We start from the raw sequence: 21,221 nt of genomic DNA, 5'->3' as shown, positions 1-21,221 counted from the left end.
CATATATTTCAGGGTGGAAAGCTTCTATCTTTTACAGCCATGCGGCAAAAATTTAACCTTACGGAGGCCATGATCTTCCCTTACTTGCAACTGAGACACGCGGTGGCCGCGCAGGGGGACTCGGGTGAATGGGTGTTGTCACCCACCCCGTTATTTCAAGCGTTGCAGTCTGCGGACGGCACAAAGGGTATAATCTCGCAATGTTACCAGATGCTGCTTGCGCGGCACCTGCGTGGCCACCCGTGCAAAGCACTGCCGCTTTGGGAACGAGATGTTGGCACCCTCACGGGTGAGCAGTGGGAGGAGGCCCTGCAGGCCATCCCCTACTGTTCACTGAACGTGGCACAAAAGGTCTCCCAACTCTATATTATACTGAGAGCGCACTATACACCGGTTAGATTGAGCAGGATGGGTGGAACGGCTGACCCCCTATGTGGCAGGTGCGGGCAGCACGAGGGGGATCTTATTCACCTCCTGTGGCGTTGCCCGAAACTCCACAGATACTGGAAGGAGGTAGTGGACACTGTAAATGCGGTGTTTCACACGCAATGTTTCACACGCAGATACCTATGGATCCCATATGCTGCGTTCTGGGGATACTGGAGGGGGTGGTGACGTTAGAGCCCATCAGGGTGGCAGTCTCCAGGGCGCTATTCCAGGCTAGGAAACTTATTTTGCTGGGTTGGAAATCTGTAGAACCCCCGGTGGTGGCGGCCTGGATAACCAATATGGGCAGGACCCTTATCATGGAGAAATGCATTTATCAACATAGGGGATGCCCGGGAAGGTTTGAGCTCTTGTGGTCATGTTGGCTGGATACCCCTGGGCTAAGTCCAAACGAGCTAATATTGTCCAGAATATTGTAGGATGTGTGGTGCAGGGCAGATATGTGAGCCCTAGCTTGGAAATGTCTACCCTACTGGGGAACTCTGTGCGAACACGGGGTGGAGGGAGGAGGAATTGGATTGATGTATTGCCTGTATATACATTGACAACTATGTATCAAATGGATGTACATGTGCGCTGGAAATTGCTGTATACCTGTAACTTTAATAAACACCTTTTTGATTTAAAAAAAAAAAAAAAAAAAAAAAGTACCTTTAGACTGGGATCCCAAACCAGGAGTTCCAGATACTTAACCATACTGGACCACCTAGGACCAGCCATGCTACTGACTGATCTATCAGCAGCAGATTTCCTCGGTATGTCATTACAGCTATACCCTGGGCCTTTACCCCTGGCACGGTGGATAACCCGAAGGGCCAGACCACCAACCGGAAGAGGTGCTGTTCCCCTGCGAATCGCAGACAAACTCTGTAGCCCATGCAAATAAACACATATGCAAACGGCCCATATGTGTATGAGGCCGGTATTAACGCCATATGCCTCTATGGAAGCGTGCGTTCATGGAAGCATGAATTCATACAAATATGTTTTAGGCAAAACAAGAAAGTGCATGCTGTATACACGCATACCTATAACATGTGTGCTATCGAACAGGCATCTTGCAAGCATGTGTTTTATGAACGTGTTATGCAACATTACACAACATGTATCCATGCAGACACGTTATTCCTATGAACATAAGGAATCCTGTATTTATTTTTTTTTGCAGTTTTTAGTTAACATACAGAATTACCTACACAGGGGCCAAACATTGCCCTCACAGGGGCAGATCTTCTGATGCGGTAGCAGACCAGGCACATCGTATAACTAGAACATACTGCCTGAAGCTGCAACAGACTGCAACAGACAGACCAACAACAAATACAACCTTACTTATCTATACCCCAATGAGGGGAGAGGTTCAATGCAGGAGAAACTGTGCTCAATAATATATTGGCAGGGTCTTATGACACAAGAATACTTGGGTTAGCATATCATCATACTATAGGAATCCTGTATATTTAAGGAAAACTTAAATTAACATGCCTCGTTATGCAACCATGCCAATCTAGGCAATCATGCAACTTTAGGCGATCAGTCATCCTTATGTGATTTTGCATCTTTTATATGATCAAATATTTTATGCATTATAACCACTACTGTGTGGACAAGTACCCTTGTGTGACCAAGGACTCTTGTGCGATCCAACATTTTTATGCGATTTTAGGCTTTTCTGTGCAAACAAGCACTTTAATGTGACCCAGTGTCCTCATGTGACTATGTAAAAAACAGAAAACACATATCTTTATGTGATCAACAAGAACATGTTCTGTTACTTGTTTTACCCACATCATGTACATTCCGAACTCATGTATTTTATGCAACATGTGGACTAGTAAAGAGGAAGTTATCCTCTGCCAATGTGCGTTTCCGTAATCATGTGATTACGTCATCATTAACAATGCGCACCAGTAACTGTGCATCCCAGAAGTTGTGCATTTGGCTAGCTTGAAAGAAAACACCTGCATGGGGATCCCGAGGAGTTTTTTTTAGCCTGATGATCAAGCATCTTTATGCAATCAAGCCTTTTTTTTTTTTTTTTTAAACACAAAACATGTCCAAACATGCATTTTGTATAAACATGATCATGTATCTTTATGCAACCTATTCGCTTCAGCAGCAACTGTGCGATCCAGTCACTGTGTATTTCAGCATCTGTGCATTTTAAGCAACTGTGTGACCTTAGTAACTGTGTAATTCAGCATCTGTGCATGTTAGCAACTGAGCGATTTTAGCAACTGTACATATCAGCAACTGTATGATTTTAGCAAATGTACATATCAGCATCTATGGGAACTAGCAACTGTGGGATTTTAGAAACTGTACATATCAGCATCTGTGCGTGCTAGCAACTGTGCATATAAATATCTGTATGTATCAGCAACTGTGTGATTTTAGCAACTGCGCACATTAGCATCTGTATGTATTTAGTAACTGTGCGATTTTAACAAGTCTGTAAGCAAGCGCCTGCTCAACTGCAGTTGGACCTATACTTATACCTGTAGGATACCAAGCACATATGCGGTATGCTCAAACCTTTTAAAGATGTATTGTAACAACAAGCATTTCAAAACTGCAGGCACGTATATTATACCGTTCCCGCCCTCAAGCAGACAATGACATTTTTAAAGTGAACTGCTAATTATCCAGGGGTGTATCTACTACTTACAGCATGTACATGCCCCAGCATATAATCATGACTTGTCTGTACCTGTTCCCAAGCTGGCACTCACACACTCATGGCCCACTGTTCTGTCTCCAAGGCTGTCCGACCTGTCAGCACATGGTAATGGCTGCCCTTCTTCCTGCCTACAATAGGCTAGGAGCAAATCTGCGCCCTCTAGAGGCTGGGGAAAAAAACAGCAGCCTGCCTGAGCCAGAGTACAAGCATGATAGAACAGCACACTGCTCCCAGTGGCCACTGGAAAACAGACAGTCAGAACGCTTTTTTAATAGAGACACTGCAAACAAATGCAGACTTACCATTCCCCGCTGCAGGGTACTGCTGGAATATCACAGCGACCCAATCTTAATCCATCACGGCGGGTTGGTGTCATGCCAGACCTTCAAGGACCGGGTCCCTTCTGTATGTAGGGTCCACTGCATTGGGCCATGTATAGCGCCCTGCCAGAGCAACCCTGTGGTATAGCAATGTGACCAAGGTGCTGGATCTCAGGGCCCAGCTCCCCTAAGAGAAGCGTTATAGGCAAAACCTCATTCTTCGGCATTGAGGCATCGGGTACCATCCACTTTAGCTTTTGTTTTGGCTCTTTGAATGGATCCACTAGCGTAGCCCCTGACCCTGTTCAGGCCATCTAAGGAGCACTCATTAACCGTGACCTGACACTGGCGAAAAAACTGAGGTATTCCCTGTAGGGGGTTATATAGGGAAGAAACTTCCTGTCTAATTGGTTACACCAGTGTCCAGCACCTGAAGGTGAGATATAACCCACTTAGTAATCACTATGAGCCTCTGTGTCCCATGATGTACGATAAAGAAAGTCCAACGTTAGTACAGCAATCTCCCCCGCTGAGCTGTTGTATTCCGACAGGGGTACGAACGGCATCCCTGCACTATCTTCACAGCAGGAACGCCGTTCCCTTTGCAGGACTAGAGCCGCCCGAATGAGATGTATGCAGAGTAGCGCAGGAAGCGTTTGGCTGTAGTAAGTTCTCCATCACTTCACGCAGTGCTGTTCGCTCCCCAGCAGCACCTCCGCTCTTTTCGTCTATCCCAGATGATGTCACAAGCCAATGGGGATAGACAAGAAGAGAGGAGGGGCCGCCGGGGAGCAAACAGCACTGCGTGAAGTGAGGGAGAACTTACTACAGCCAAACGCTTCCTGCGCTACTCTGCATACCGGCTAGTAAGATTGCCCTATAATGTGCCCCCTGATGTGCTATGTGCCCCACTGTGCCCCATAATGTGCCCTGATGTGCCCCATGCCCTGATGTGCCATGTGGCCTGATGTGCCCTGTGCCCTTATGTGCTATGTGCCCCATAATGTGCCCTGATGTGCTATGTGCCCCATAATGTGCCCCGAGCCCTGATGTACCCCATTGCCCTGATGTGCTATGTGACCCATAATGTGCCATAATGTGCCCCCATGTGCCAACGTTTCCCCATGCCCTGATGTGCCATGTGGCCTGATGTGCCCTATGCCCCGATGTGCCCCGTGCCCTTATGTGCTATGTGCCCTGATGTGCTATGTGCCCCATAATGTGCCCTGATGTGCTATGTGCCCCATAATGTGCCATAATGTGCCCTGATGTGCCCCATGCCCTGATGTGCCATGTGCCCTGATGTGCTATGTGCCCTGTGCCCTGATGTGCCCCGCATCCTTATGTGCTATGTGCCCCATAATGTGCCCTGATGTGCTATGTGCCCCAATGTGCCACATAATGTGCCCTGATGTGCCCCATAATGTGCCATAATGTGCCCCGATATGCCCTGATGTGCCCCATGCCCTGATGTGTCCCATGCCCTGATGTGCCATGTGGCCTGATGTGCCCCATGCCCTGATGTGCCATGTGGCCTGATGTGCCCCATGCCCTGATGTGCCCTGATGTGCTATGTGCCCCATAATGTGCCCTGATGTGCCCCATGCCCTGATGTGCCATGTGCCCTGATGTGCTATGTGCCCTGTGCCCTGATGTGCCATGTGGCCTGATGTGCCATGTGGCCTGATGTGCCATAATGTGCCCTGACATGCCCCATGTCCTGATGTGCTATGTGCCCCATAATGTGCCCTGATGTGCCATAATGTGCCAACATTTCTCCCATGCCCTGATGTGCCATGTGGCCTGATGTGTTTCATGCCCTGATGTGCCCCGTGCCCTTATGAGCTATGTGCCCTGATGTGCTATGTGCCCCATAATGTGCCCTGATGTGCTATGTGCCCCAATGTGCCACATAATGTGCCCTGATGTGCCCCATAATGTGCCCCATGCCCTGATGTGCTATGTGCCCTGATGTGACATGTGGCCTGATGTGCCCCTTGCCCTGATGTGCCCCGTGCCCTGATGTGCTATGTGCCCCATAATGTGCCATGTGCCCCATGCCCTGATGTGCCCTGATGTCCTATTTTTTTTTTTTTTTTTGGTGGGGGAGTGGATCTTGGGTGGGAATTCCCACACTTTTTTCCCCAGGACTTGACCCCTGGGGACAACCCCCTTGCCAGAACACTCTGGTCAGCGCTCTGATCTGGAGCCAGGCGGCTGCTGGTTTTCCAGCATGTTCATCCGACAGAAGCTGGCCTGACCAGCTGATAAACACATGGACCCAATATCGGGCCGTTTTTCATTGAACCGACTGATGTCTTCCGACATTCAGCCCGTGTGTACTGATATTTGCAGTCCGCAGGCACCCTAAGCACTTAACACCATCCATCAGCCACTCTAAAGCACTTTATAATGTCCCTCAACCACCCTAATCACTTTACACGATCCCCCAGCCACCTTGAGAATATTATACTGTCCCTCAGCCACTTGACAGTTTTACACCATCTCTCTAACACCCTGGTCACTTTACATCATATCACAGCCACATCTAGCACTTTACAACTTCTCTTACATTATTCCCAAAGCAAGTCACACAAGTCAGAACTTCAAGAATTTGTGTGTTCTTTGAATGATCTTCAATTCTGCCATTAGATAATCAGGACCTTGTTCCTTTTGTTTCTTGTTATGCTCTCGGTTTTTAAAAATTAATGTGTTTTATATCCTACTGTAAAATCCTACAACATATAATTGTGCTTTATAAAAGATGATGATAATAACAGCAATAAAAAAACGATTACTATTATAGCTTTTATTGTGCTTTCCAGCTTCTCGTAGTGTTCAGTGTCACCAGAGGTCCACAAGATCCTATAACATTGGCCCATAGGACTAATATAGGTGTGAAGAAATACTGTAAAGTAAAAATGCTTTCAAAAAGATATATTTTAATTACAAAATGCAAAGTGAGTGAACAAAAGAAAAACCTAAATCAAATCAATATTTGGTATAACTACTCTTTGGCTTCAATTCAGATCAGGTGTATGATTAACCAATTATACCAAGCAGGTGCTCATGATCATCAAGTACATATGTAGGTTGAAACACAGCCATTAACTGAAAAACCAACAGTTGTGTTGGAAGAACAGTCAAACTGGGTGAGGTTGTGGAAGACAGTTTCATGTCACAGGTCATACACCATGGCAAGACTAAGCACATTTACAAGACACAAGGTAATTATACTGTACCAGCAAGGTCTCTCCCAGGAAAAGGTTTCAAAACGTGCTGTTTGAAGTCTTTTGAAGAAGCACAAAGCAACAGGCATAGTTGAGGACTGTAGACACAGTGGTCAGCCAAGGAAACTTAACGCAGCAGATGAAAGACACATCATGCTTACTTCCTTTTCACATTGGAAGATCTCCAACGGTGCCATCAGCACAGAACTGGCGAAAACCAGTGGGACCCAAATACTCCCATCTACTGTACGGAGTCGGAGAAGTCTGGCCAGAAATGGTCTTCACTGAAGAATTGCGGCCAAAAAGCCATACCTCCGATGTGAAAACAAGGCTACGCAAATTATCTAGGCATGGCAACATAAGAACTGGGGTGCAGAAAAATGGCAGCAGATTATATATATATATATGTTTTATGGTTTAAAATAAAAATCCCCAAATTCAAAGAAAAATGTTAACAGTTAAAATAGTTTTTTGCTTAATCTAAAAACATGTACATCTAGGAGTCCCCTGTCCACAGGTTGACAACACTTCTGTGCAATTTCAATGTAGTGTTGTCATCCTGTTAAAGGAGAAAGTAGAAAAATAATAAATCTATTGGCAGGATCAACAGGCAATAACGCTTACAGGCAGACATTTATGTTAGTGATGGTGGCAGACTGCATTTTTATGTAATTTATTTTGTCCATAGTTACACTTTAAAACAGAATATGGCACCAGTTATAGCAAAAGGGAGACCCAGGAGCAGAATCTGTTGGCCTGATTACTGACGCAATGGATTATATCCAGCAAACAATTTTTACTTATATGGGAGGAATAAGCCTTAAAGTGGAATTCCGGGCAAAATCTAACCAAGCCTAAATCTACTCCCACTCCCATTCTAGGGCTATTCTAAATACCCTGTGCTCTGGCCAGGTCACGTGATCAAGTCCCAGCATTGGCTTCAGGGGAGGGAAGGGGCAGCTTAAAAACAGATTCCCCATAGTAAGCCTATAGGTGACATCAGCTGTTGGTGAACTCTCCTCTCCCCTGAAGCCGGCGCTGAAGAGATTATGTGCCTGGACTGGAGCGGTTTCTGAATAGGCAAGTTATAGACCTCTTTTCTTTACAGGGCAGATTAAAAAAAAGTCTTAGAATGGAGTTTGGATTAGATATAGATTTTGCCTGGAATTCCACTTTAACCACTTAAGGACCAGAAGATTTTCCCCCTTAATGACCAGGCCATTTTTTGCGATACGACACTGCGCAATTTTAACTGACAATCGTGCGGTCGTGCAACGTTGTACCCAAGCAAAATGTATGTACTTTTTTTCCCACAAATAGATCTTTCTTTTGGTGGTATTTGATCAACTCTGTGGTTTTTATTTTTTGCGCCATAAACAAAATAGACCGACAATTAATACATACACAAAAAAAAACTAATTTATTCATCAGTTAAGGCTGATATATATTCTTCTATGGATTTTTGGTAAGAAAAAAAAAAAAAAGCAATAGGCGTATATTGATTGGTTTGCACAAAAGTTATCGCGTCTGCAAACTATGGCGTAGATTTAGACACTTTATTTTGTTATTACTGGTAATGGCGGCGATCTACGATTTTTAGCGGGATTGTAACATTGCGGTGGACAAATCTGACTCCAAATAACACTTTTTTTTTAACCTTAAACTACATAGAGGGTGCTTTACTGTAAGAGCGACAAGGATGTGGAATTCCCTTCCACAGGCCGTGGTCTCAGCGGGGAGCATCAATAGTTTAGAAAAAAACTATTAGATAAGCACCTGAACAACCACAACATACAGGGATATACAATGTAATACTGACATATAATGACACACACAGGTTGGACTTGATGGACTTGTGTCTTTTTTTCAAAATCACCTACTATGTAACTAGGGGGTGATCAAGGGGTTAACCGTGTTCCCTCAGTGTGTTCTAACTGTAAGGGGGATGGGTTTCCAGGGACATGACAGAGATTGCTGTTCCCGATCACTGGGAACAGAAGATCTCTGACATGTCTCCTGTCAGAACAGGGAATCGCCTTGTTTACAGTGGAAGATCCTATTTCTGCCTCTCTGTACAGCGATCGTGGTTTGCCGGCAGACAGCGAGTCCACCGGACACGCGGGCGAACTCCCGTGGCACGCAGCGGGCACGCGAGTTAGATCACATGCATGGGCCGATGTACAATAACAGCGATTAGCACTCTCCTGCCACCTAGTCACAGTACAACTGCGGCGGATGGTCGAGAGTAGTTAAAGTATAAATTCAATGAAGCCAGAAAAACAATGTGTCACTGCTAAGCATACTGAAAAACAGGCCGCACATTTTAAACCCTTCAGCTATTTAAAAAACACATTGAAAAACAGACCATTGCTTCTATTTAATAGCCATTTAATGAATATTCTTCTCAGATATAATCTTATTGTCTGCCTCCAGCAAATGAATGTAAATGGATACTGTCTTTATTACCTCTAGGGCAGTAGAACCCAGCTGGGCACTGAAATCCACTATAATCACTGGTGTTCTCTGCACAGTAATAGCCGGCAGGGCATGGTAAGCAATCTTGTTGATGTGTGAGGTTGTTATAGGTCCCTGCTGGACAGGCGTATGGATGGAAACTTCCTGCGGGGCAGTAATGACCATGTGGGCAGCCTCCACCTTCTCCTGTGTATGCTGAATGAGACACAACAAAGATAATGGAAAACATAAGCGTCCTTTGTACATCTACCCAACATCCCAGCTAACCTTCTAAAAAAAAAAAGAAGATGATCAAGTCTAATTCATTAAGCGCCTATATTATTAGAGAGTTTACAGAGAGAGAACTGCACCAGACATCTTGTGCTGCCCCACAGAACCCAATGAGATTCATCTGTTGCAATGTGGAAGGATGAAATGGAGAAATGAATTAGTTGATGTTGAGGAAGCACAAACATATCCTCCAAAATAGCTTTTTCCAAAATAGTATCATTTTATGAATGCCATTAATCTCAAATCATTTTAATAATTCAACAAAGGTGCGTAGAAACATTTTGGATGATCTTTGCTGAATCACCTGGTCACCCGCTATTTTGTAATACTGACAGTCATTTTAGGAAGGTCTCCTTTTTAAGGCAATGTATGCAACAAACCCTGGATAGAGAGCTTGCTGAACAAGTCTGAAAACGCAGTAATGTTTATGAGTGGAGTTCTATCCAGACATCAACACAAGATGGCAAGGACATCACCAGACATCAAAAGCTACCAGAGGGGCCAACACCCTGCCAGTCTTATCTTGTAGCAGGGGTCTCCAAACTATGGCCCTCCAGTTGTTCAGGAACTACAATTCCCATCATGTCTAGTCATGTCTGTGAATGTCAGAGTTTTGCAATGCTTCATGGGATATATAGTTCCGCAACAGCTGGAGGGCCGTAGTTTGGAGATCCCTGTCTTGGAGGACACATCTGATGTACACGTAGGCAGGTGGAGTCTGTACTCCCCACTGCAGGTGGTGCTCGACCGAAGCGGCAACGCCGAAAGGGGAAGGAAGCTGTGAGGAAATTGGTGCCTCTATGACTTCCTGCGGTCGCAAGGAGATTGTCCGATTAGGTACTGGCCGCGCTGTAAATTCAGCGGCCATATTGGGCCAGTCAGAGTCAAATAAAGACTTTGGCTCCCAGGTTTAGCGCTTTATGTGAGTGGCTAGTGCAAGGACAGGTTCCCCCGTCTGGCAGGATAGTGCTTAAAGATAAAGGTTCTAGAGGAGTAGGGACAGTGCAAGTGTTATGTCTAGTGCCGGGACAAGGTTTGGGCAGGAGGGGCCAGCTGCCCTGGGTGCAGTGGGGATTTTTGGTGTTGGATTAGGAGGGGAGATTTGTACTTAGGAGGTTGGATTTCTGTTGGGAAGGGAGCTTTGGCAGGGAGGAGTTATGTTAGTGGTGATGATTGGGGGATTTGCTAGGAGGGGAAATTTGGGGGGTGGGGGAGATAGTGCTAGGAGAAGGGATTTGGGGATAGAGGATTAATGTCCAGAGGGGAAATTTAAAGTGCAGGGGATTTGTGCTAGAAAGAGGGATTTGAGGAGGGAGAAGATTTGAGCTGGGAGGGGGGATTTTTTACTGGATTTACTGGAAGATTGGAAATTTTTGTTTGGGGAGAATTTTAGCTTGCAAAGGGAATTTATGGCGTTAGTGTGAAGATTAGTGCTCACATTTTTTTTTGGGGGGGGAGGGAGGAGATTTTCGCTGACACATAATGCCCATACATTTTTTTTTGGGGGGGGGGATGTTTGCCATGTGACATCTTTGCCCTGGGCACCTAGATGACCTTGCCCCAGCACTGACTACGTCTACAGTACCTCACTTTAGGAAGCCTCCCCTTTGGGTGTGTACTGTCCAGGCCACATTCGGCTCCTCATTGAAGACATGTTACAGATCTGCATTTTATGCCAGAAACTACATTAAACCCACAAACAGTTATGCATTTTTTAAAGGCAGAGACCCTGGAAAATAAAATGGTTTTAGTTGTAATTTTGCACATGTCGCACATTTGAACAATTGTTTATCAAATTCTCTGGAAAAAAGAAAACTTAATAAATAAATAATATAAATAGAATACCCATTTTTTGGTAAAATATAACAGACGGGGTTGAGTCGAGTAATTTGATGCTAAATATGTCAAACCTTAAAATTGTGCACGTCCATAGAAAGGCAAAAAACGATCGTACCCAAAATTGTCAATAGGTGGCGCTTTATACACCATTACATTATTTGTTTAGCATTAACCATGAATTGTGGCCCTAGAGTTACTGCTCTTAGTCTGCATTTGGGTGTGTATAAGAGTGACGGGGGTGCTATTTTTATTTATTTTGTTATAATGTATGGTTTTCATATAACGTTATTGCTATCACAAGAGAGCTAAAAAAAAAACCCTATGTGATAGCACCGGCAGGTGATGGGTCCTCTATATAGAGACATCAGCTCTTGGACCCCCCCAATGTCTCCACTGTAAGCTAATCAAGCAGCTAATCTGATTGACTGTGCTCATCTAGCTCCTTTGCTGGCTACAGTAGTTGGGAAATGACAGCTTTTCAATTGTAAATAACAAAATTCTCGTTGCATCAGGGGTTTGTTAGTTGAAGAGATCTGCATCACTTCCTCTGGCTTCTAGGAGGAATGGTAGAGCCTAGGAACCACCAGGGGTGCCGTAAATGGCAGAAGTAGCAGCCGTAAACTTGCTATAACATCTTGACCACCAGGATATTTATAAACGTTCCTTGGTAGACAAGGGGTTAATATGCTTTACTAAACAGAAAAACATGATCAGTTAAAGGTCGATATATCTTACCTCCTCCAGTGGGTGCAGGGGAGGAGACTCCAAGAGTACAGTAGTACCCTGGCAGGCAAAGTCCAGTAGGGGATGACCTTCCAACTGAGTCGCAGTAATAGCCAGGGGAGCAGGGTGTACACTGGGATTCGTCACTCAGGTTCAATCTGAATATAGAAAGATTATTTTTACAGCATAACGGTCATAATTACATTAAAGTAATTTTCATGTTCAATACTGACCGATCTAAGAAAGTGCCATACGGACATGGAATAGGCAAGCTGGTGCCTGGAGGACAAAAGTGACCAGATGGACAAGGACCTCCAAAACTTTCATTGCTGCTACCAGAAGGGTTACTGACAAGTGAACCTAGGAAGAATATTACATGGTGAAATTGACTCAACATCTACATTCTATATTGGGCTCACAAAACATCTCTGGGGCTAAGTCTCACAGCTTCCAACATGAATGTATATTCATTGATAGTGTATTTTGAATGGAGTGGGAAAGGGTTAAAACCTCTATCGGGTTTTTATTGTTGTTTAGTTTATGCGCTTGTTGTGGAGATTTCCCTCCACCCCTGGACCTCATTGTCATTGGGATAGAAGGGAGAGGACTCTGTCCATACACCAATAAAAAAACCTTCATCTTTGCCCAATCCACTATTTTTTTTTTAAGTCTATGCCCCAGTTTGGGATTGGGGGGGGGTCTTGCTTCTCTTGTTTGGGATAGAGACAGAACAAGGTTAGAACTTAGAACCTTCACTATCTAAAACTGAAAAAATTATATATTTTGACTGGATTTACACATTAAACCAGTGTTCGTTTTTTGAACACAGATATTTGTTGACTTGTTTTGTTTGGTAGAGCAAGATTAGGCTTATCCATTTGCTTAAAAACATGTCTATACAGGTATTGGCACTCTGACATTTTTAGCAATAAAAACAGTTAAAATACGATTGAAAGAAAATGACCACAGTCAGATTTCCTGATGAATGAGGCATTATATCTTATGTACATGTAGCACCCTCTCAGATAGGCTGCTAGTAAGGTTCACCAAATTTAGTTTTTGTGGCTCTTCTGTAATCAGCATGCAATTGCTTTGGGCTGCTCTGGGCTCTGTAGGCTTGACTGCTTTAGCCTGTCTTCTGTAGACTCCAAAAAAATAGTGGGTGGGAGAATCAAATAAGCAGCTTGAATATTTATGTGGTACCAGCCAATCCCTGGGGAGTGTGCTCAGATAGTGGCTGAGGGAGCGAATAAATATTCTGAAGCCTCAGAGAGCAGGGTTCTTCCCTGGAGAGAGAGGCTCCCAGCCAGAAGTGCTGCGGTTTCTCCTAGGCAGTAGAAGATTTTTCTAGTCTAATCGAGGCCCCTGCTGTGCAAAGCTGGTGGTGGTGTGTGTGTGTGTGGGGGGGGGGTCTATTCTGCTTTAATTTTTTTTTTTAAATAGAGAGGGGTTTCACTGATGATCCAGGCTAAAAGCTTCACAGATTAAACTGTCTGCCTGAGTCTGGAGGGAAGCATCCCACAGTACCCAGGGACACAGAGTACAGACCCGAGAAGGGGGTCCTAGTGACTGTTGCTGCTATTAACTCCTGGTGCTCCAACATTAAGGCTTGTCTGGCCTGGAACATTACCTATGGGTTTCCAGCTCCGGAGTATCCCATGGCTTCCCCAAGCCCTATCCAAGTTAATCTGCAGTAAACTTAAAAAAAGCACCCCCTAGACTGTCTACTGAGCCAGAAGAATGAATGTTGCACCAGTGGCTAAAGAACCTGGGACCAAATCCGTGCCTGTTGAGGGAATATGTGCTACACTAACAATGTCTGCACATGAATGCAGGAAAAGTGTTACCAAAATAACACATCCAGTAGCCATGTAACAAGAATAAGAATCTCTATAGTCCCTTTTTACCTGCTGTACAGAAGAATCCAGCCTGACAAGGTCCAGATACAGCTGAGGAGGCCCAGTCTCTGCAGAACATCCCTAAAGTTCAAGAATTACATATACCGTTCAGTGAAGTTCAGTGAAATGCATATTCTACATAGACTAGAGCATCAACCAGTGGCAGTCTGTAATGAAGAGCACAAGGGTGCCGCCCCCCTAATCCATGTATCCAGGTGTCTATATGCAGGGAGGCGGGGTGCATGGATTTCAATTGGGTTTTTTGTTGTAAGCACATGATTAGAGCCGGAGGCTGTAATTGGTTTAAAAAATGGGTGGGCTCGGGATGCAGTGTGACAATAGCACATTAATATTCGCTATTGTCTTCCTAAATCTCCTCTAGGAAAATCAGGAGTCCAGTCCTGAGACCTGATTGGCCAGGGAGTCTTAGGACTCCAGGCCAATCAGGTCTCAGGACCCACTTCCTGTTCGGCTAGAAAAGGGAAGCAACGTCTGTTCGACTGGGAGGGGAAGCCTCGGCTGGAGCAAGGAGGAGCAGCCCTACCCCTCGTCCTCGATGATTCTCATCTCCTAAGGTAAGGCCGCCTTCCTGTCAGTCTCCCGTGGGGTGGGTGGAGGGAGGGTATGGTGGCTTTGGTGCGAGTGAAGGGGGATGTTTGCTTGCCACCCCCCCCAAAATATTGAGCACCAGCCGCCACTGACATCATCACATACTGGCTGGGAAGTACAAAGCATATACTATACAGTGCAAAGTGTAACTACCCCAGTAAAATTTATTTTCTGACACTCGGGGCAACTTTGTTTTTCAGTACATTTCTGCAATGTACAGTGTTGTTACCTAGAAGAAGTGGTTGTAGAGTATTGCGTAACACAAAATACTGTATCATAATAATATAATTTACTATCAATAAGAATATTACCTGGCAGACATGGCATGCACCCTTCGGCTTTTGTGACACCTGGCATGGGATTGTATGTTCCAGGAGGACAAGGAACTAGGCCAACATCTATTTCCTCGGGGCAGTAATATCCGGCTGGGCATTGGACTATGTCCCCATCAACACAGGTGTGACCAGTGGGACATGTTTTACACTCAGACTGGCCTGAAAGAGCAAGAAACAATGTTCATTATTGCATTAATATATAACAGACAAATACAGACACGTTAGGCACTTGTTTTTGAAATTTCTTTATTTCCTCATCGTTACCAGATGAGTGATGCAAAACATACATAATGTCAAATTAACACATCCTGATTATAAACAATTGAGATTGAATGTCAAATTAACACATCCTGATTATAAACTACAATTGAGATTGTACCCCGTAGAACAGACAACAAAATATATTTTCTAAAGTCTCTTTGGATCTGAGCATTTAATGTATTCTGTTCAGTTATGACGAGTCAGATTTCTGTTATGTCCTCCCCTTTACATTAAGCTTCATCCCAGGAGTAAGATCAGTGGTCTACAAACTGTGGCTCTTTACTTGCCTTTATCCAGCCCTTAGGGCACTATTTATCCCACTGACATTAACACAGGGGCATAAGTCTTGCCACTGACACCAATGATGGGGCACTATTCCTCTCATGGACACCAATAATGGGGTAATTTCTCTTACTAACACCAACAATGGACATTTTCTACTCACTGGCCACAGCCCTGGCCCTTTGTTTAGAAGGTTTGGAGACCCTGGTATAGATCTGCATTACACTGCAGTACAGTTCTTGTACACCTCAAGTGACACAAGTATATACCACATGCAGAATAACGCAGTGGCGTAGCATGGGGGGTGCTGTGGCCCGGGGCGCGACATTTAGGGGGGAGCCAGTATGGGTCACTACTGGCTGACTCCTCCTAATTTTAACTTCCTGTGTCCCCCGTGCTCCAGCCACCATGTTCAGTGTCCAGCCGGCGCCCTGTGATTGGGCATATGGGGGTCATGTGAGGCGTAGGGCTGGCCTTTCTGAGAACGCTCCTGAAGTCCCACCTCCACACATGACCCCCATACGCCCAATCACAGTGTGCCGGCCAGACACTGAACATGGCAGCTAGAGCATGGGAGAGAGAAGCAAAACTGAGCTGCCGCTGTCTTCTCCTTTCTCCGGACCGATGCAGGCCAGGACAAGGTTAGTGAGACTCCCTTCTGAGAGTCGTGGTACTGGCCGGAGGGGGGGGGGGGAGAGAGATACACAGACTGTAGGCAGGTCAGTGTAGTGTACTATAGTTTGGTGGTCAGTGTAATATAGTATAGTGGCCAGTGTGGTATAGTATAGTGGTCAGCGTGGTATAGTATGGCGGTCAGTGTAGTGTAGTATAGTGGTTAGTGTAGTGTGGTGGTCGCAAGGGGGTGCAAATTACTTTCCTTGCCCCGGGCACTGACAACCCACGCTACGCCACTGGAATAATGTACACATAATTATTTCCTAATATCTTCTTTGATATGAAGTTCAAGTCTCGAAGGAGAAAGGTGGCTGGTTCAGAACCTTTAACAGTCCAATTTAAAAGTTCTCTTTTATGTGCAAAATCACCATTTAAAAAAACAGAGAGGGAACAGTGCAGAGCCATGAACCTCACTAATTTATGCGTCCCTGACAAACACTGCATCTGGAATTCTTGGTATAGTAGCACAAAACAAATCAACATATGGAGACATTTTCCAACTTGTTTACTATTTTAGAACTGTTAGCCCTTATCAGTGCAAGGTATGGAACCCAATGCTTCCCTGGTGTAGAACTTATGGGGAACAAGACCATTAAACGTGACACAAAAGGCAACATTTTTTCAATTATTTCTGGAGTGTTATAACCCATGTCAGTTTTTTCCCCATCTATATCCCATTGGGGATATTTCCCTTCACTTCCTGTCCAACAACCAAAACAAGAAGTGAGAGGAAATCCCTCCACAGTGAAGGAATCCCAGGGTTTTACCAGATGTCACCATTGGAACATTTCACCTCTATTACCATTTTGATGTCAACGCAAAATGTGGGGTTTCCTTTTACTTTCACATTCAATGATAACGGTAAACATGACACATAGAGAATGGCTCAGTGGCAAGCAAAGCAATAAGTTAAGCGGCTATAAGACGATTGGCTATTCAAGCACGGGGTGAGGGGCGGGACCTGAACTCTATAAAAGGTCTACCCTGAGGTAAAATCTTCACTAACCTGAGGAACTGCCGCTTCTGAAGAGTTGCCCGCCTCCTTTGAGGTTGATTGTCACAGCTTTCTCTACGGTTTCACCTTGCCAGCATTAAATGTTCCTTTAATGGGCTATACCCTCGAGTGGAAGTTCGGTCAGTTTAATGTTTGTCTGGCATTAATGGTAACGACAGACCTTTTAGAATAGGTCTAGTTAATGTTCAAGCGTGCTTACAGTAGAACGGTGACTGGCACTGGTTAAGTGTTTATGTTGGAGAGCTCAGATAAAACTGTGGTCTTGCCCTATCCAACTTAACCTATCTAAGTGTTGTTCTTTGGGAAACATTACTGATTAACGTGGTTGTGTCTTTAAGCCTATGCTTTTCAGCACACATGACTTAGTGACTTCACTTGGAGCAGCCATGTGTGGGATAAACCATGTAAGAAAACTGGAAGATGTAATGCAATGCCACAGAATATGAACGTGAAAGTCTAATGGAAAGACCGAAAGCTTCCCTACCTGTAGAATTGCTGTAAGTGCCCTCTGGGCATGGTGTGGGCTCAGTAGACCCTACAGGGCAGAAATGGTTAGCAGGACAGATGTTTCCTGTGACTTCATCTTGAGGTCTTGGACTTGTGGAGCCAAGAATACAGAAATACCCTGCATAATAGAACATACAATGACTTACTTATTTTCCATAAGAAGTTTTTTCACAGTAGAGGTTTCTTTTATCTTACCTTTATGACAAATTCCAGCTGGCTCCACTAGGCCAGGAGAATCACAATACAAACCCGGAGGGCATGGTAAACACCAAGAACTGTTTGATGATTCTCTGTGACTGTTCCATGTGCCAGAAGGACAAGGTTCTTTCATCCCTTTATAGCAGAAGTAACCCGCAGGACAAATCTCCCCAAACTGTGGCCAAAAATGTACTCAATTATTCACTTGTAAGAAGCAGGTATAGCAGAATTGTGTTGAAAGTCTTAATAAAAGGAATCACTTACAGGAGTGTTGGATCCCCATGTACAATAATACCCTGAATTACAAAATCCTTCAGGGTGGGACAACCCCAGACGACTGCAGAACATGCCCAGGGTGCATAATTCACAAGACTCGATAGCTACATTGCCAACTACATTGGAAAAAGTTGCCTAAACAAAATAACACAGCATGAAGTTCACAACACAAAAGATCAAATCGACCTTATTTTTGAATTAAGAAAGGCAATTTGTCAAACTTACCACTGGGCATGGTATTGCCATTATGCTTCCAAGGGGGCAGTAATGGCCCTGAGGACAGGTGGAGACGTCAGATAAACTGCTTGAATTGCAGAAGTTTCCTGGAGGACATGGGCTGCAGGATGACTGACCAGGGAGCTATAAATTAAGGGGGTTTTAAAAAAAAAAAAAACAGACAAGAGTTTTTTTGCTGTATTGGGACCTTAATTTCCTGAGAACTAAGACACACAGCCCCTAATGAATGCTTTGGGAAAAGTAACACCTAATAATCTTGGAGCCACTAATATTGATTTTGGAACCTTAAATGGAATTTCATTCCAGAGACTGCATAGCTGTGATTTATAACTCTCTCTGGCCAGTAAACAAAATATCCATCAGGTGTTAAACACTGGACTTCAGTGCAGAGCAAACACCAAGGTCCTCCTCCAGTGTACAATGTATCTGATATACAGTAGGTCCACGCACTGACTAAGCAGCATGAATGATCTATGGATTGATATGGTCATACGATTTCCAACCTCTGTTTAGAAGAATGCTGTGAGCGATATGATATCAGAAATTGTTTTAGGTATGCTAACTTCAATTGAAATATCACAAAGCTTAACAATAATTATGTTGTAGCAGACATCTGTTATGGATACCCAGAGCACAAGGATCCTAGTACTGCCAGATGTTATAATTTATCTATATAGAAATAGCATTTTAGCATAGATCAGCAGACTAAAAATGCCTGTCAAATCACAATAGAAACAGCTTTTATGGTATATTTACAGCTTTAGAATGGCCCAGACCTCAGTAGTGAGGTTGTCTTTAAGTCAGATACTGTAGCAATAGGTCCTAGAGTAATATTGATAGTGGGGCTGCCTCGTGGATACGCCACTGGTCAGATTGCGTTCATTCCAGTGCTGGGACAAGGATATCGGGTGCTCAGGGCGATATGAAAAAGTGTGCCCACCTCAGAAACGTGTAAGCATCATGCCCCAGCAAAAATCCCCTCCCTTAACCCCCCACCCCCCCAGCATAAATCCCTCCTCCCAGCACCAATTCTATCCCCTTCTCAAATCCCCCTTCCTAGCACAAATTGCCTTGTCACCGCCTGTCAAATCTCCCCTCCTACCACAAATCCAGACACCCCCTCCCCCCATTGTGTCCACAATACAATCCCCCCCCCTGAAATTTTCAGACTTAAAGTGCTACAGGGCCAGGAACTATGCAGAACCCCCTCCCTCAGAGGTCCTTCACTGGCGCAGTTTATTGCACCAGGGGCAGGAGTCCCTCCTGCCCACACCTGGTCTCAGCCCTGGTCCATTCTATGTGTAGTGTTCTAGTTACAGGGAACTATTTATGCAGATGTAAAGCTCTCTGCTTACTGGCTGGAAGGTTCCTGGAAGACAAGGCTGTGGCCGGAAAGATCCCTCTAAAGAAAAGTAGCCTTTTGGCACCTCATTCTGCACCGGTGACCTAGAGCCCTCTGTGCAGTAGTAGCCAGCTTGGCAGTGTCCGGTGGGAGTGGATCCTATCTGTCCATCACAAAACATCCTGCAAAGAGGAGACATGGGTTACTCTATGCCTAAACTATAAGCTGAGCTGTTCTTACCTTTAATGGACATTTACATACCCAGCTGGACACGTAAGGCACTGACTCAGTTGCACTAGACCAGTCCGGTTACTGTATGTGCCTGGAGGACATAGTGTTGGCCATCCAGAACCAGCAGGGCAATAATTACCAGGAGGACATACACCTCCTGAAGGACACTTTACATTAATAGAGAGTGGGAAATGGTTAGAAAAGAGCCCAAAAACAGCTCACACTTTTGCATTATAGGTCAATTTTTAAAAAGGTTTCACTACCGAGCTCATGGATCTTTCAGGGCAGTAGAATCCTTCCTGGCATTGGCCGGTGCTGGCTGAGAGTCCCAATCCGGCACAGAATTGCCCAGGTTCACAAGGCCGACACTCGGTTTCACTGGACAAGCCTTCAAGAGGACTATATGTGCCTTCTGGGCATGGTTCTGGATGAGAACTGCCAGGGGGACAGTGGAAACCCTGATAACAAATGGGTATATGTGAGTGTCAGAGAAATGAACAACTACTACAGAAAATAGACAATAACAGATCAGCAGGTTATGCGTCAAATGACAGAACACATACACAGTCTCAGATGGAGGAGGAGGGCACAGGCAATAAAAAAAATATTAACTATATTACCAAAAGTATTGGGACTCCTGCCTTTACACGCACATGAACTTTAATGACATCCCAGTCTTAATCCATAGGGTTCTCTCTCTCTCTCTCTCTCTATATTATATATATATATATATATATATATATATATATATATATACATACATTTATTTTTTTTCAATAGCATTTATTGAAAGAAGCAACAATGCAGAGTAATAAGAAAAGTGACAGGACAAGTGTCACTATGAGCTAAACATGTTTACAGAGTGCTAGTAACAATAAGAGAGCTATTAACAAGATGCACATATGAGCACTCATAGGGTATACAAGTTAAGAACTCTCTAAATAGATGGTACAAGACTGAAATAGATTTGTTGTACCCTGTTCACCCAAAGCTGGAGGGAAAGGGGTACAAAGAAAAGTATAAAAGCATAAGACAAAACAAAACAAATCAGGGTCCAATACTGAGTTGGCCCACCCTTTGCAGCTATAACAGCTTCAACTCTTCTGGGAAGGCTGTCCACAACGTTGTTTAAGAGCAGTGGCGGAATTATAGGGGTCGCCAAGATTGCCATGGCGACCGGGCCCCTTGCTGCAGGGGGCCCTCAGGCCCCCTGTACTCTTCCGTAGGAGGGGAGGCTGAGAGGAGCTCCTCTATCATCAGCCGAACTGAAATCGGCTCTGTGCGGGAGCTCCTCACATTAGGGTAAAGTGTGTGCTCTTTGTCTCCCCCTACAGTGCAGTACCCGGCAGGAAGAGCCAAGGTACTGTAAAT

At 44.6% G+C, this 21,221-nt stretch overlaps 1 long non-coding RNA gene across 1 annotated transcript; it reads right to left on the bottom strand.

Moving 5' to 3' along the window:
• Positions 1-14,818: 14,818 nt before the first annotated feature.
• LOC143934415 (uncharacterized) lies at positions 14,819-19,780 on the bottom strand. The gene is made up of 5 exons (XR_013263259.1): positions 19,633-19,780; positions 18,266-18,400; positions 18,029-18,175; positions 17,544-17,939; positions 14,819-14,985 (listed from the first exon to the last, which is right to left on the bottom strand). It is a non-coding gene; the product is annotated as an uncharacterized LOC143934415 (long non-coding RNA).
• Between the last annotated feature and the right edge of the window lie 1,441 nt (positions 19,781-21,221).

The sequence above is a fragment of the Lithobates pipiens genome, unplaced genomic scaffold (genome assembly GCF_037356315.1).
Source record: "Lithobates pipiens isolate NorthernLeopardFrog02 unplaced genomic scaffold, aLitPip1_a1.2 Scaffold_27, whole genome shotgun sequence".
NCBI lineage: Eukaryota > Metazoa > Chordata > Amphibia > Anura > Ranidae > Lithobates > Lithobates pipiens.
Note: the sequence above shows the minus strand (reverse complement) of the source record. Positions and strands in the feature narration are given on the sequence as shown.